Source organism: Brassica napus, chromosome A9 (genome assembly GCF_020379485.1).
Source record: "Brassica napus cultivar Da-Ae chromosome A9, Da-Ae, whole genome shotgun sequence".
NCBI classification, from domain to species: Eukaryota; Viridiplantae; Streptophyta; class Magnoliopsida; order Brassicales; family Brassicaceae; genus Brassica; species Brassica napus.
The window spans coordinates 18,245,523-18,263,422 of NC_063442.1; the positions used below are offsets into that span (position 1 = coordinate 18,245,523).

At 31.4% G+C, this 17,900-nt stretch overlaps 2 long non-coding RNA genes across 3 annotated transcripts; both read right to left on the minus strand.

The window, feature by feature from the left end:
• Positions 1 to 2,255: 2,255 nt before the first annotated feature.
• LOC125578343 lies at positions 2,256 to 11,097 on the minus strand. 2 transcript variants are annotated; one of them, XR_007316429.1, is made up of 4 exons: positions 10,440 to 11,097; positions 10,277 to 10,337; positions 9,617 to 9,979; positions 2,256 to 9,455 (listed from the first exon to the last, which is right to left on the minus strand). It is a non-coding gene; the product is annotated as an uncharacterized LOC125578343 (long non-coding RNA). The 2 variants fall into 2 exon arrangements; XR_007316428.1 differs by having other exon boundaries at positions 9,617 to 9,984.
• A 107-nt stretch (positions 11,098 to 11,204) lies between these two features.
• LOC111199713 lies at positions 11,205 to 13,741 on the minus strand. Its single transcript, XR_002653554.2, has 4 exons — positions 12,772 to 13,741; positions 12,630 to 12,690; positions 12,240 to 12,301; positions 11,205 to 11,263 (listed from the first exon to the last, which is right to left on the minus strand). It is a non-coding gene; the product is annotated as an uncharacterized LOC111199713 (long non-coding RNA).
• Between the last annotated feature and the right edge of the window lie 4,159 nt (positions 13,742 to 17,900).

The window sequence follows — 17,900 nt, forward strand, 5'->3', positions numbered from 1 at the left end:
CATTTTCATTAAAATCAACGACTAATACTGTATTTTAAAAATAAGCTATATATATTAATTATATTATATAATTTATCAGATATCTAAATTAATATCTTTAAAGTATTCATTTATTGGTTTATTCGGATTGATTGGTTTATAACCGAATTTTATCCAAATATTGTGATTTAGAAAGAAAAAAAACATTTGATTTATATGATATTAGCAGATCCAAACCACTTTCTTTATTTTGGTTTAGTTCGTTTTAGTTGGTTCATGTTACATATTAAACATCACAGATTATTATATAGTAATACTAGGAATATGGTTTTTAAGACCGACTCTTTCAACCGCTCAGACATCCATCCCTTTCTCTTACCTACTTTGACTCAGATCTTCGGTATACCTCATACAAGATAAGCATAGGAAATGATATTCAATCAAAACAAGTAAATTTCTTCACAGTTTGGCTGTTCGGGTGAAACAAGAGAAACACATATATCAATAACTAAAATTGACAAACGTTTGTGTCCCCAAACTTAACTGCGATCGTTTGCCTTCTCTCCCTTTTGTTCTGCATTTTTCCTTTGCAATTAATAAATAGTGATTTCTTTCGATTTTTTCTTTGTCCCACTAAAATTTATGTTTACAGCGATTATTGCAGTGATTCACAAAGAAAGAAAAATGCCATCCACTAAAAATCCCTACACCACTGGAACTAAGCACTATTAAATGGATCAAATAACAATTTTGAATTCATTAGAAATGAAAGATACAACTACGCGCCGGCAAACCACTAGTATATATATATTTTATATAAAGCTTGGTTCTTCAAAGTTGCTAATTAACATGATCGCGACATGTGTCAATAAATTTTTTAAGATTTTGACATGTGTCAAAAATATAACATCCTTTTTTTAAGATTAAAAAATATGATATATTATTATAAAAATATGTTTTTACAGTTATTTTTAAGATTTTGGAAATGAACAATTACTATTACATAGTCTTTTACAATTATATATTGTTACAATTATGAGATAGTAATTTTTTTTAATCCTAAACAAGTAAATACTTATAAAAGATTATTTGAAAGTAAATTAATTTTTTGTTTAAAAAAATATAATTTTCGTTTTTAAAGATACTAAAGAAAGAAAATTTTGAAAGAAAAATATTAACTAAAATTTTTTTAAAAACGAATTATCAAAATCCTACAAGTACAAGAAATTATTTAATAAATATCATAAAGTAAAACTAACTATAAAATAAGTAATATTTATTTTTTAAAAGCCTAACAAAAGAAAATTGTAAAAGTATTACTATTAGTTTACCATAAATAACAAACTTTCCTTCTTTTTATAGGTAATTGTATGTTCAAAAATTATAAACCAAAAATAGCTACAAATATTTCACAACTATATTTAGGTTTAAGTTTCCACATATTATTTTCACAAAACGAAATATTATTTACGAGAAACGTATTGCCTGAGTATTTTATTTTAATTTCCAATTATGATGTGTTGTCATACATGAGTATGTGTGAATATGAAAAATATTAAAAATATGTGTTTGTACGTATAAGATAAAATATAAAATCAGTTAAAAATAATATTTTATTAAAAATAAATTAGTTGTACAAAAATTTTAAACAAAAACGAATTATAATATCCCACCAATACAAGAAATTTTTTAATGAAAAATATAAAAGAAAAATAATTATAAAATATGCAAGTTTCCTTTTTTAAAATTCTAAATCAAATCAAACTGTAAAAGAATATTATTTTTTCTTATAAATAACTAAATTTCATTTTTCTTAGGTAATTTTTTGTTAAAAAAATTATACACCAAAATAAATTCAAATATTTCACCCGGTATGATTGTTACATGTGCCAATAAAAAAATTATATGTTAATGCGTCAATAAAAATATGCCATTATCTGAAAATAACTTTCTTTTTCCTAAAATCCTAAATAAAAGAGATTTGTGAAATGATTATTCCTTTTTTAATTTTGACCAAATAAGATTTTTTTTTCTATTTTAAAAAAGAATCCTTACAAAATATCATTATAAAAGTCTATTTAATAGTAATTTTCACTTTTAAAATTTAAAATTTACTGATAAACATGATACTAAAAATTATTTAAATAACAAAGAAAAATTGTTACAATATTAGTGATATTGAAAAAATGAATTTTGAAAGTAGCAACTGCTAAAAATAGTTAATTAACTGGAAATAATTATTTGATAGTAATTTTATTTTTATAAATCCCAAAAAATTAATTTTTTATTTAATATTAATTTTCTTTTCTATATCCCTAAAAAACTGTAAGAGAATATTTGATATATTTTTAAAAAAATCATAAGCAGAAGAGTTTTGTATCATATTTTTAAGTTCTAACCAAAATAAAATTGTAAAAATTTATTTCGTAATGTTTTTAAGAGAGAATTTTATGATGAACATGATACTAAAAAATTACTCAATCTGTTTAAAATTAGCTTAGATACGAATTGTATAAATAGTATTTTTAAAACTTATTTAATGGTAACTAGAAATAATTATTTGATAACAATTTAATTTTTCTAAAATGTTAAACAGAAGACAATTGTAAAAGATTATATGATAGTAATTTTCCTTCCATAAAATCTTAAAACTAAAATGTAAAAGAGTATTTGATAAATATAAATATATTTGATTGTAAATGAAAAGGATCCCATTAAAAAAAATCTAAGCAAAAAAATTGTTAAATTATGTAATAATAAATAAAAAAAAGATTTCGATGACAAGTATGATGTTAAAACTATATAATTAACAAAAATAAAAAATTAGGATGTCTTCATGATTTCTATTTATATATGTTTGGTCATACGAAAATTATACACATGTCTGATATATATTTTCATGTTTGGTCATAAGAAATAGATTATTATTATTATTGTGAGTGAAGTGATTTTTATATGCATTTTGTTAAAAAAAATCAAGTTTAATTGCCATCTTATTACATTTTTTTTACTATGTAATATTTTTCTATATTGTTATGGAAATATATCATTAAGAAATAATGAATTAAGAAAATTATTAAGCATCAGATAAGTTTAATAAATATGAAATTATTAAATAAGAAAGTGTATGATGTTGTCATTGACTCGATTAGCCTTATTTAACTTTCAGTTTTTTTATATTCTAATTCTTAATTTGAGTTGGGTTGGGTTTAAAGTTATAGATATGAGTGTTTTCTCTAGCACTTATTAGAAAATTGATAAAAATTCACATATGCACTATGATTATAAAATACAAATATTAACTGTAGTTTATGTGTAAAAACGAGTTTTTAATTATAAAATAAGTCTCACACATCATATGCAAAAATAATCCTAAAAGTATAATAAAATTATTTATTTCTCTATTAAATTAAAACATCCAACAAAATCCGTTGCAACGCACGGGCTCATATCTAGTATATATATATTAATAAAAGAAATTTTTTGAAGTTCTAGGAAGTGTCCACCTCAACGAAAAAAAATTATTCTAGAAGAAGCCACATAACATTATTAATCGGGTTCATTACCCAATTATTACATCCGAACTATTACTCTAGCCCACATTATTACTCTAGCCCATCCGCATTATTACAACCGACTAACCCATGCCCAACGATAAGAACCTTGGCATCTCCAATTTCTCTTCCTTGCCACTCAGGATAAAAATTCTAAATTCCATACAATATTAGAAATAGAATATTAAAATATAACAACACATAAATAACAAATAAATAAATATCTATCTATATCTATATGTATATATACTAGTGGTAGCGCCGGGTTCATATGTTTTTTCTTAAATGAATTTACAATTCATTTTATGGTTTTAGTAAAGAAAATATGTTCAAAAATATGAATATGAAAATATGTTGAAAGTGAATGATATCCATTTGATAGTGGTTAGCGACTGTAATGTATTACTTTGTTTTAAAGTTGATTAGTTCAAGGTAGAATATCATAAGTGGTTGTGACTTATCGATTCGATAAAAATAGAATAAAAAACCGATAGTCGTAACAAAGTTAATTTAATTGGAATTTAAACATAAAGTAAAGTTGATATTTTATTTAGAAAACATACTTATACTCTTTAGTACCATGTTGACAGTATATGGAAGGAATGACATTTGAAGTTCTATTTTAGTGACTAATTTGAATTAAAACGTGTGTAATAAGCATAGGTGTTACCAGCGGGAAAGAACTGTTGTCAAAATGTTGAAGTTTATATTTTTGTACGCCGTTTGATTTGAGCGGCCTTGACTAAAACTGTTGATGATTTCGTAATATTATAGATGTTGCCCCTCGAATATTGGCTAGCACATGCGATGATATTTTCTTTGATTTTAAGAAGTTTTTTTAATGATTGATAGTTGATGATTTGAAATCATTTTTTGAATTTTAATGAAGATAGCGATATTGAATTGGTATTACCAGTGACTAATTATGCTAAAAAATTATAAGTAAAGTCTGAATTGTTAAAAATGATATTATTTGTTAAGGTGGACCCATTAAGTCTAAAAATGATATTTTCCAACTCAACTCATTAGGGTAGAATGTGTAAATTCTTAAACATTCTTAAAAAATTTCTTAAAAAAATCATTTATACATTGAGACAAAAAGAAGATAAATAATGTTAATTCTAAAAATTATTGTGTAACTCTTATGAAGATTGCATCATGCTGTAATTTTCCTTACTTGTAATTAATGTAATTTTGCTAAGTTAGAAATTTATCTGATATATTAGTTAAGGGAATCTTTTATAATAATTCTGAAATGACAAAGACGTAAATTATCAAACAAATTATTAAATTTTATTATTTTATTCAGCTGATTAGACCATTATAATAACACAAAATTAATTTTTATTTCTTAGTACTATATAAATAAATTGATTACATATTCATATATAATCATTTGTTTTATAGTTTATATCCAACTGTAATACATATAATAATGTTCATTTCCTTAATGCCTTAGAATTTTACACACGTCTAAGAATCGATATTCAAATTTTCTTAGTAATTAAAATTAATCTATACACTTTAATTTAACTGGGAGGAGACATAGCCAACACCAATATACATCACATTCCCCCCTGATTGTATAATTCCTAATACTTCCTAGAACTTGTACTCAGACCGGGGCGACTTGGTAGGATGACTCCACCTTTCACGGCCATCTCCTTTGTATTCGCCACCTTTCAGGAGTAGTAGCGTCAAGAATTTTCATGGACAAAGCCATCTCAGGCGATTAGTCATGTATGCTAAGTGCTAACCAGCTGATATACTATTTTATATTGAAAAATGTGAATAATATTGGAACAAATTACTTCTTTTTGTATGTGTGTGTCCTGTAACCAATAGCTTTCAGAATTTGGAGTTTGTATCATAAGAAATGAAGTGAAGATAATAGAAGATCCATGAGACCATCCCAGACATTTGGGATGAATTGATCACCAAGTTAAGTGTCTGACACTGTGTGTTAAACCAGCAAGTGATGGTTGCTCCACTGGTGTTGCATGATTATGGTTAAACTCTTATTCAAATGTATATTTCTCTTATTTTTGTTTCTTTAAACCTTGAGGCCTCTCCTGTAGTTCAGTACGTTTGGGTTACCTAAATAGTTAGTAAACTAAACTAACATTGAATCACTTGGATTTTACATTTAATTCCCACATAACTTTTGGATCCATTTGTAAGGCTCATTAAGACTGTCCAATTGACAAGCAGCCACAAAGTTTTGTAACCAGAAAATCGTGCGTTACATAAAATGCTCAGGCAATCCCAAAACCTCAGAACATCAAAGTCGCACTAACACAAAAACTTAATCGGCATCTATGTCTATAGTATCTGAAGACTAATTTGAGTTTTAAGTGTTTCTCCTGCTCTCTGTAAACGTATAGGAACTCAGCGGGTGCTCATAAACTCACCAGGTTCAACACCAGAAAGAAAAAAAAAACAGGTCGAGAAGGTAGCCTTGATTTACATTATTTCCATTCAACAGTACTGGAATCAGTTCTCATCTCTTTAGTTCACCTTATACTTTCCAGTTTGACATTAGGAAACTACAGACTCACAAATCCAAATGTACAGCTGAAACATTTAATCACATTGTCAACTCTCTTAAGAGATTGTCTACCAAGGATTCCCAAAAACTCTTTCTGCAAATGCTGTGGAGTACCCTGCTACATATGTAAGAGGTGAAGGTATGGTTTCAGTTTCTGTATCATAAATATAAAAAAAAAGTTGATTAACTGTCTGCATCCATCTGTTGCAAATGAAAAGAATTTTGAGTCAAAAAGCTTTGTCTTCCAAGAAAATTTGAAAACCATTTTCTCTTCTCTCTCATCAAACGCAGAGCCAGACCATTCCGCATCGACACACCTTTAGCCACAGAACTCGGTTTAGACAATAGAATCTTTAACAGACCCATACCAGGAGCTCTTACCACTGCAAAATGAAAGAATCAAGACAACAATTCAAGTCTCGTCTCGGACAAAAGTTTGTGTAATTACTAACAGAATATATTTATACCCAAAAATAAGTCTTTTGGCTCCCAAATCCCAATCTTTCAAGATGGAGTGGTAAGAGAAAGAGGAATTAGGAAGATGGTTGAGTGTATGAGTTTAGTCCACGTAAACAATATTTGTAAAATACACAGAAACAAACCATTCTTTTTGTCTGACTGTGGTTGTATGATTAAGGAGGACGTCGATGGACTGGTGCCGGAAAATAAACCGTAAACGTAGATCCACCGTTCTGCTCTGTTTTATGTCTCTTTAACACGACCTCGATAGATGTTGCTTCTGTTCCGGTCTTCTCCTCCGTTTTCCAATCTCTTCCTCCACCTTCCGTTTTTGTTGTCGCGGGAGCTTGTCTGAATCTAGCATGTCCAGTTTTAGATCTACCGAGAAGAGATATAACCTTGACGACGTCAGTGACCGCTGTTATCTAAGAGGCTGAGCTTTATATAGAAGACCTTCCACCGGTTAGATATGAAGAGGTTGAGCTGGAATTAATGCTACGGAGTGGGGCGAGTGAGATAAATGGAAAAGGAAGGCGTCACAGAAAGTGAATCGGCGACTGCTTCATCGGAATGAAAAGAGCTCAGACCAAATAACCTACACTAAGACCACCATTATCCCAACAACTGATTATGGGTTGCTTAATTATATAATATTGGTTTTTAAGAATTTTTTTTAGTAAGCAACTTAGCTAAGCAACTTGATAATTTTCCTCCTCCATTGCAAGTTGCTTATATTAGGGATCTTAAAAATTTTAAACATTTTTTTTAACTTCAAATTTATTTAATACATAAAATATATTACAAGACAACATTTAAATATAGATTTAAAAAAAAGAACATAAAAAAACAAAGATTCATAAAATAAACGACAATTATTTGAAAGAAGCTTATGAGATCAATTGTTGTCTTCATCATTTCCATATTTATGCCATATATGTTCAACCAAATCATTTTTGAGTTGTTGATGCATTTGTCGATCACGAATTCTTGTTCGAGCACCCATCATATTTGCGATATTTGTAGGGATATCTGTAGAATATGTTAAATCGACATGTGAAGTTCCGTTGTCTTCTCCTTGTTCGAACTCTGAAACATTAAATTGAGTGTGTTGATCTCGTTCATCTTCCACTATCATATTGTGGAGTATGATACATGCTCTCATAATCTTCCCAATTTTGACTTTATCCCAAAACAGCGCCGGATTTTTAACAATGGCAAAGCGAGCTTGCAAGACTCCAAAAGCACGCTCGACATCTTTTCGGACAGCTTCTTGATGTTGAGCAAATAAAACCGCTTTCGGTCTTTGTGGTAGTGGAATAGATTGGATAAAAGTTGCCCATTTCGGATAAATACCATCGGTGAGATACTAAGCCATATGATACTCCCTTCCATTAACAGAGAAGGTAACTAGCGGAGCTTGACCCTTTATTATGTCATCAAAAACAGGTGAGCGATCAAGAACATTGATATCATTTAAAGTACCTGGAGCTCCAAAAACCGCATGCCATATCCAGAGATCATACGAAGCAACCGCTTCTAAAACGATCGTTGGTTTACCCGAACCACGAGAATATTGCCCTTTCCAAGCGGTGGGACAATTTTTTTCACTCCCAATGCATACAATCGATGCTTCCTATCATCCCGGGAAATCAACGATACTCTCCAATATCAAGTAGACATTGAAGATCAGCTGGTGTTGGTTTTCTTAGGTACTCATCGCCAAATAAATCTATTATTCCTTCCACAAAATTTTGTACACATAACCGAGTTGTTGTTTCACCGAGCCGGAGGTATTCGTCGACTGCATCTGCCGCAGAACCATATGCCAAGACACGAATGGCCGCAGTACATTTCTGAATGGGAGAGAGACTGTTCCTTCCGAGACCATCTTTCTTATCCAGAAAGTATTGAACTTCGTTGGATAGTCGATCAACAATGTTCAAGAACAACGGCTTGTTCATTCTAAAACGGCGGCGGAAGAAATGTGCTGGATACGTCGGAGTTTCACTGAAATAATCATTCTATAATCGAATGTGCCCTTCTTCACGATTTCTTTCGATATAAACTCTTTGTTTTCTTTTTTTCTTTGCTTCTTGTTGAATGGTAAGTTGCTCCAAGGTTTGATCAAAATATTGATCAAATGCATCATCAAAAGCTTCATCAAATGAGTCATCTAAATTGTTTGATGAAGATGCCATATAACCAGAGGTTGAAAAATATAAATAAAGAGGGTGAATCAACGAGCGAGGTTTGTGAAAAGAAGAAGAGATGATGTGAATCAAACGTTGGGTTGTGAAGTTGTTTTGTGAGAAGAAGAGGGTGAATCAATGAGTTTTGTTTAGAAGTTTTATTGTGAGAAGAAGCGAGATGTTTGGTGAATCAACGAGCGAGGTTTGTGAAAAGAAGAAGACATGATGTGAATCAAACGTTAGGTTGTGAAGTTGTTTTGTGAGAAGAAAAGGGTGAATCAATGAGTTCTGTTTAGAAGTTTTATTGTGAGAAGAAGCGAGATGTTTGGTGAATCAATGAGAAATGTGTGAATGATAGATAATGAGTTTGGTGCCTTTATATAGAGAATGCAAATGTTGGGTGAGTTTACATGTGAGACACAAACCATTCCGTGATCATACATTACAAACCATTCCGTGATCATACATTAAAAACCATGTGACACAAGACTCCAATTTTTGAGACACCCCGTGACAAAAGAAGAAAACAACATTACTACTACTCCTGACTACAAAAGCGTGACACAACCACACTTTAAGACAACAACATGACTACTCCTCCTGACTACAAAAGCGTGACACAACTACACTTGAAGACAACAACATGACTACTCCTCCTGACTACTGACCCTGCCGTGATAGAAGACAACCACTCCTCGTCTCTGTTAACTTCACGTGAAGCTCCACCTGCACAATCATAGAAAACATTATCATACATGTATAAAAAATTCCACGTGAAGCAGAGCCTTCCACAATCATAGAACAAGCTGAGACAAGTACATTAACTACATGAAAATTAAGAAACACATTAACTCCAACAAAGACAGCAAGTAAAACAGAACACTTACTTATACTAATTAGACATTAACTCAGAAATGAGTTTTAGCTTCAACGCTTCCTCAGACTCAGCAAGTTCTTCTTTAGCAATGAGATTCTCTAGGATCCTCATTTTTGACAGTTTTTCTTAGATTGCTAAATCCTCCTTCTTTATGCTCCACATGGTCTGAAAGCCATCCAAGTTCTTCCCCTCTACCATCGTCCTCTTACCACGGGCTTTAGCTGCCTTAACACCTATGGGTCGATTGGAGACTTGATCATCTTCACCAGTTTCGGGTCCATCTGCGACAGGGCCTGCTGTATGTGCACCTTCTTCACCTTTCCTCCTCTTACGACTTGACACTTTCATCTTCACCAGTTTCGGGTCCAACCAACTACACTATCACGACTTGACACTTTCATTACTAAACCACATTCATTACTCAACCATAATCAAAGCGTTAAACACATTCATTACGGGAAAGACCTTCAACCAACAAACAAACACGACTTGACACTTTCATTACTAAACCACATTCATTACTCAACCATAATCAAGGACAAAGAGGGCTTCACATCTATTTATTACCAACACCCAACAATTATCTAACACTAAAGATACCATTAATTACGCTATACTAAAGCCAGACAAGAACATATCATTTCAGAACAGAACAAATTTTTAAACTAACCTGTATTTTATTGTCTTCAGTTGTCCGATGAACCTTCCTTATGTCTGTTTGAGCCATCCACCTGACGAGACAAAGACACACACATATAAGATAATCAAGAGACAAAGAACTCAAAATTGAAACAAACTTGCAATAAAAGTGGTCAAGTTAAACTAATACTAACCAAAACAGAACAAAGATAGATCAAGTTAATTCATGCCCACGCTCACGTTCTGTAGTTTGTGAAGAATGGATCTCTGAAGAGTTACAATGCCCATTTCACCTAAAGATTGAAAAGAATCTCCATTCCCAGTGCATCCACCGAGAGACATGCATGATTGAACAACCAGATAAAATGATTAAAACATGCTACAGAACAAGAATAATCAAAATCAAAGGCATACATGATTGAACTACACCGAGGGAGGTCCGTGATGTTTACCTTTCGATTTGAGGAGAGACGCACCGAGCGAGGTCCGTCGAGAAGATCAACCGAGAGAGACGCCCAGTGCTTCATCGTCAACGTTATCTCGTGAAAGACAGACGGAGAGGCGCAAGAGAGGCGGAGAAGCGTAAAGGCGAAAGGGAGGCGGTGTGACACCCCCGATCGTAGATAACCAGAAATGACACGGTCAATGTTCCCCGATGGTCGACCCGAGGTTCTCGAAATAAATCCGATCACCTTAGACCAGCAACCAAAGAACAGAGACACTCCTATCGGATATTACTCTAGGCTTTTCAACCCGATAAAGCAATATTCGATAGTTAATTCGTCCCGGACAAGGACTAATATCATATGAGAACTCGTGATTTATAAACATCTTTTATACATTATTTATTTACTTTAAACATCTTACAAAGTGTTATAGTTTACCCTACGGCCTATCGCCCAACAACGTTGTAAGTAAATATACATCAAAAGGTACGTTGCAAGGACAACAAAATACTACCGCTGGTTGGCCGCTCCTTCCGTCCAAAAGAGCAAAGTGTCTCCCGCCTAAGGGTTACCTGCACACACGAATGAGTCATGAGCAACTAGTTTACTCAGTGAATCTAGAATCAAAACACAATCAATAATAAACCAAACAATTATCAAATGGATATACATGATCATGCAAGTACTAGTACTATACTTTAATATCGATCATCATTGTGAATTCTTATTTTAAACATCACTTCCACAACACCCGCCCGTTACCATACTCATATAATACAATATATATACTAGACCCGAGAAACCACTAAGGCTAACCGAGACTAGTGAGTTAGCATCACCATCATTGTCGAATGTCCGGTATGGACAATCCGACACTGCATCGTCATGCAGTACACGGTCTCCAGGGAGCTACCCCATCATCGTGTCTTCATGACCTTGTTCCGTTCGCAGGACCAAGTCACGGTAATGCGGGGGCTTTAGGGATAGTGAATATAACAAGATTTCACATGCTTTTACTTCCATAATTATTCCAAAGTTAATCCATAATTAATCCTTAATTAATCATAATGAACTCTTAATTAATCCTAGATTAATCCTCAATTAATCTCATATTAATCTTTAATTAATCCAAGATTAGTACTTAATTAATCATGATTACTCTTAAATTAATTTCAGATTAATTCTTAATTAAACCAAGATTAATCCTTAATTAAACCAAGATTAATCCTTAATTAAACCAAGATTAATCCTTAATTAAACCATGATTAATCCTTAATTAAACCATGATTAATCCTTAATTAAACCAAGATTAATTCTTAATTAAACCATGATTAATCCTTAATTAAACCAAGATTAATCCTTAATTAAACCATGATTATTTCATAGTTAAGATTAGTACTTGTTCACAAGTACTAAGATGAGGATTAACCTTACTTTAACATTTTGATTACCCTTATGTATAGTTCACAATAAGTTAACACAACACCACTCTTATAAACTTGAGAGACTTTACTATCTTAATCAATCTCAACATATATCTAGACTCACCTAAGAGATTAGTCTTGGAACTGGTTGGATACCTAAGGCCTTACTCCACCTCTTACCTGAAACTGAAGTGAATGACTACAAGATCAGTTTGGTTCATGCTTTAACACCTTAGATCAGATCAGTTCAAACTTGGTTCCACTCAACTATACCAGTTCAGCTTGGTTCTAGTCAGTCTACCAAAGTTCAGGAAAAGATCAGACTGAGTTCAAATTGGTTTAATCAAAGCCAGATCAGAACATCATAGCTGGTGGTTCTAAGAGGTTGATTCAAACCGAAATTACTCAAAATCTGAACTATATCACCACTTAGAGAACTGATCCGACCAAGTTCTTATGTAAACATCAACTAGCTCTGATCAAGACATGACTAAGGTAAGAGACCAAAGCTTACCAAGATGAACCAAAGGACTAGATGGCCTCAGCTGATCCTCTTCTCCAAGATTAGATTGTGGCTGAACTGATCAAAGAGAAAGATCAAGGCCTGATCATGATCTGAACTGAACTAGGTCTAGGGTTTTATTTAAGAATCTCACCTTCTGATCTTTCTCACAGCAACTGACTGAGCTAGGGGTGAAGATCAAATCACCAACAATTTTTTTCTTGATTTTATTTCCTGATTTTCTCACTGATTTTCTCTTCTTCTTTCTCTCTTTCTCTCTGAAAATTTTGTGTATTTTTCTGAGGTTTCAGAACGTGGGAAGCAGCTGGAGGAGAGGTTAAATATGAGGTGAGCTTGCTTCAGGTGAGGGTTTCACTCAGGACAAAGCTAAGCTGAGTGGGGACAGCTGGCCAGCTGTTTCAGCACTCTCAGCACAAGCTGCTGTCCTTTCCTTAACCTGAAGAAACTCCAGCCCTTTCATGTGCTTCTCACATGACAATCTAAGAAACAAGGCAAGCAGGCAGCTTGTGATTGTCATGTGACAGTTACTGAAGAAGCTAGGCAAGCAGGCAGGTGCAAGTCATGTGATTAAAGACTGAGCAAGCAGGCTGGTGGAAGACATGAGTCTGGTCCAAAATTAATTTTAGCAGTTGGTTGATAATTTTCAATAATTGTTCAACCAAATATTCCTTGTCTTTGGCTCTCGTCTTGTTCTCGGAAAATCTCTTCCAGTTTAATAAAAATTCGACCAAAATATTTAAGACTCGACCAAACTATCAAGTGAAGGTCTTTCAACCACAAGACAGTCCCTTCGAGGAATTAATCTACCAGGTCGATCTTTATTTTTATTAATCCTTGTTGAACCAACTAAAAACTGGTCGATCGGGATTTTTCTCGACCAAAAATTTATTGGCTCATGAGGGTTATTACAGGCGGAGGCGGAGGCGGAGAGGCGAAAGAAAGGCGCAGAGTCGATACACGTAACCGACTGATTCATCGCGATGAAAGGTGAAGAACGAAGCCGGAGAGATCAATCGCAACTCTCTGATTTCTTTTTTTCAAGCCGAGACAGAAAGAGAGAAGAGAGAGAGAAGAAACCGTGAAAGATGGACGCGTGTCCCATAAGCGTCGTCGCTTTCTTCCCCTAATTAAGCAACGTTGCCGCTATTAATATGTAATTTCCATTTATTTTTAATCACAATTAACCTAAGCAACACCCATAAGCAACAGGGATAATGGTGCTCTAAGTTTTGTGCTCAGAGACCAAAAAAAAAACAATTGGGCATGGACAAAATAACCTAATATAAGCCCAAATAGAAATTAATTTTGGAATAACTATACAAAGCTCATAATGGTTGCGGAAGGATTATTGAGAACGGAAAAAAAATTGGTTTGTCGCTCTTTTTGAAGTGCCAGGTGTCAAAAAAGCCCATATGTGAATGATGAGGTGGAGAGCTGTGTGCAGAACATAACTCTACTTTATATATATAAGATATACTAGGTGGACCGTCCGCACGCATGTGCGGACATCAACATTAGTACTAAATTGATAATTACATATTTACAACTATATAATACTTATATTATATGCATATGGTTAATATGAAAGATTTGATGTTACATATTGATATTTATACTATGTTCATATGAACAAAGAATACATTAGAACGTTTAGAAAACGATCACATTTAACACTAATCTTAAAACATCAGAAAAATATAATTGAGAAAAACAAATATTTCACGTATAACCCCAATAAAAAAATCAGCCATGAAATATAAAAGAGATATTTGAATTACCTAAGATTTCTTATCATTAGTTTCATTGTAACATCATAGATGATTTACAGTTTCCTTCTCTAAGCCTTGAGTCAGAAAAGAGGTAATTCTAACAAAAATATTTAAATATGTAAACAATCCCCAAAAGATAACAAATTATATAATTGATAGGACAACGTCGATGAGTTTCAAAGTTTTTAAAAAGCTTTGAGATTACCTTTGGCTCTCAGACGTACCGAAGAGGATCACTCACAATAAATAAATTGCATTTGATTAGCATACACATCTTATATTATATTCTTGATAAGTGATTTAACTTTATAAGAAAAAGAATTATCTTTTTCGAAAGGGATGATCAGTTCCTGAATAAACAAAGTCGTCTCTTTTTCTTAGTTGAATCACTACTGATGCAAAAATATAGATAGAGATACAACATAGAGAGGAAGAGAACAAAAATAAACGGAGAAGAAGAATTCCCAATAAAATTACCAGTAATGGTGTATGAGTTACTTATTGATTATCATACACATGCGCAAGATCACAAAAGTAGAATTTAAATTAGAACGATCAAAAACATATGAAAACTTAAAAGATAGATGCGTGAAACTAATGGCGGTGGCGTGATATTTATATAGCAAATTAGTTAAATTTTTAAATGACCTAGTTTTCAAGAGAAGCTATGAGATAGAATATCCTCTAATAAATTTTAATTCAGCTATGAGGTAGAATATCTTCTAATAAATTTTTAAAGATATTTTGGTGATAATATATACATAATTTTGGTAACTCAATCTTGCTATATATATTTAAATATTAAATGCATATTAGGAAAGAAAATATCTCGTCAGTTGATTGCAACTGGTTTTTGATAAAACAAATCCTACTATAAATATTTAAATAATAGATAATAAGGAAAGAATAATGAATTTTAACGTTAAAACCCCTCAACTAAGTTTGTTTTGGGTAAAAACTCTCAAACTAAGTATTTAACGAAAATCCCCCTAAACTAACTTTATTTAATGAATTAAACTCTAACAGGTCATAATTACTATTACTACCAGTAAATCTTTAGTTTAGGGTTTCTACACTAATTAAACATAGTTGAGGAATTTTTCAACTAAAAATGAAAAAAATCAAAATATTGTAATAGGAGGACAAATTTTTAAAATACATTTTATAAATTAATGTATATGCTTCTACAAATGACTTAAAACCTCTTATAATAAAAATGCATTTATAATTTTATAAATGATTTATAAAGCATGCATTGAATTATTAGACATTAATAGTTATTATGATAATTTATATACAAATATAATTCTTTATATATGAATATAAAATCATTATATCAATTCAAATAAACACTTTTGTTTATTATTTTATGTAATTTAGAAATATATAAAAAAATTGATCGCATTATTACTCTTTCATAGTTTTAACAATTAGTTACCATAAATATTTATTTCTAATATTATGTAAATTATTTGGAAAGTATTAATTGAATTATCCTTTCCTTTTAGATATAACTATAATAAATAAAATGAAAAATCATCGGTCAATCAAATTATAACAATTTGAAGAGTTCATTTATGATCGACACGTAATAAAAAAATCATTTATGTGACTTCTCAATCAATATATAGTAGGATTTATATTTTTAAAAAATTATTAATAACACTATATAAATAATTTTAAAATTCTGATAAATTTAGTCTGTAAACAACGATAAATAATTTAAAATAGTTATTATATAATTATATTCGAATACAATTCATCAAGTATAATATAAAACTATTATAATTATCTTATATAAAAATTCGTTCATTATATTTTATAGTTTAAAAATATTAAAAGTAATAAATATAACATTATTAATCTTTCTATAATTTTGAGAATTAGTTGCAATAAATTGTTATTTGTAATATTCTTTAGATTATATGGCAAGTGATGTTAAATGTTTTTAGACTTACCTTAAATTTTTAGATCTAATTTAAATAAATAAAAATTAAAAACAATCGACCAATCAAATTATAAAATTTTTTTTGAAACTTCACCTATGAGCGACACGTCACCAGATCTCACTAAAGTAACTTCTCTTTTAATATATAGGGGATAGGTGTTTTGTCCGCGATGCGGGCTTAAACATTTTCATAAATTTTTGGAAAGTTCTTTGTACACTATATTCATTATACTAAAATAAATCTTAAAATAACTCAATATTCTATTTTAGTTATATAATTTATGTTTTTTAACTTTTTACTAAAAGACTTTTTCAGATAACAATACAATATATATATATATATATATATATATAGAAATTATCTTTTTTAATTATATTTTTAGATTTTGGATGATGCAGTATTCTATTTTTAACTATATAATTAAGAATTTTATTTGATTAATATTTAGTTTTATAATTATGTTTTTAACTATTTACTAAAAGACTTTTTCAGATAACAATACAATATATACAGAAATTATCTCTTTTTAAATTATATTTTCAGATTTTGGATAATTCTTACTATTATTAATTTTAATCAATTATCTTATCAAATAAATTAAAATTTCGTTTTTATTTTTTAATTGATTTATACATTTTATTAATTAAAGGTATAAACGATATTAACCGCTCTAATTTTTAACGTGAGAGCTCGATTTCAAAAATTTACTTCGCAAATAATAGTATAGATAAGATAAAATAAGATAATATTGTTTCCTCTCTCCTGGGCGCGCCACGTCAGCATCCACATAGGAAAGTCGAGCTCGGGCGTTGCGACGTGTGTCCAAGTAAGTAAAGTTTTGTGTTTCATTTAATCTAAGCGTAATAGGTTTAGATGGTTTGTTGTGGGTCGTCCCTCTAACCCTAGCTGCAGTGAAGAAACGAAGTTCGTCTTCTTCTACGTGCGATGGCCAGACTGTGACTTTTGATGTTCTTCTCACGGCCTGAAACGGTTTGATTAATGGCTTTGTGTTTAATCCCATTGATTCACACCTCCACAATGTGTCTTCAAAGCGTTGTTTGAATCTGGGAGTTGGTGTGGTTTTGGTATAAATATATGTGACATCCCACGCCTTACTCATCTTCTCTTAGTATATCCTATATCTCTTACTAATTGACGTTGTTATAAACAGCTCTGGCTTTTGGAAGGTCTGTATGCGAAGAAGAGGTGAGCTCACCAATCTTGGACAAGAAGACAATGAAGAAAAAGCGTTTCCACCGCCCCACACCTCACAAGCTCCAATGGTTTGAATCATATTCTCTCTTCTTCTCTACTCAATTGTTTTCTCCATCTCTTTCTTTCTGTTCTCTTATGGTTTTGTTTACAGAGCATATCAGCATCCAGATGAGCAACTTAGCATATAATTGGGTTTAGCCGCAAGACAAATCAAGATTTGGTTTCAGAACCGAAGAACACAGACGAAGGTTTTCAACTTTTTACTTTCTCTCTTCCTTGCTTTGTCTCTTCTCCAAAAAATAAATTAAAGAGTAGTCCTTAGTTTTGCT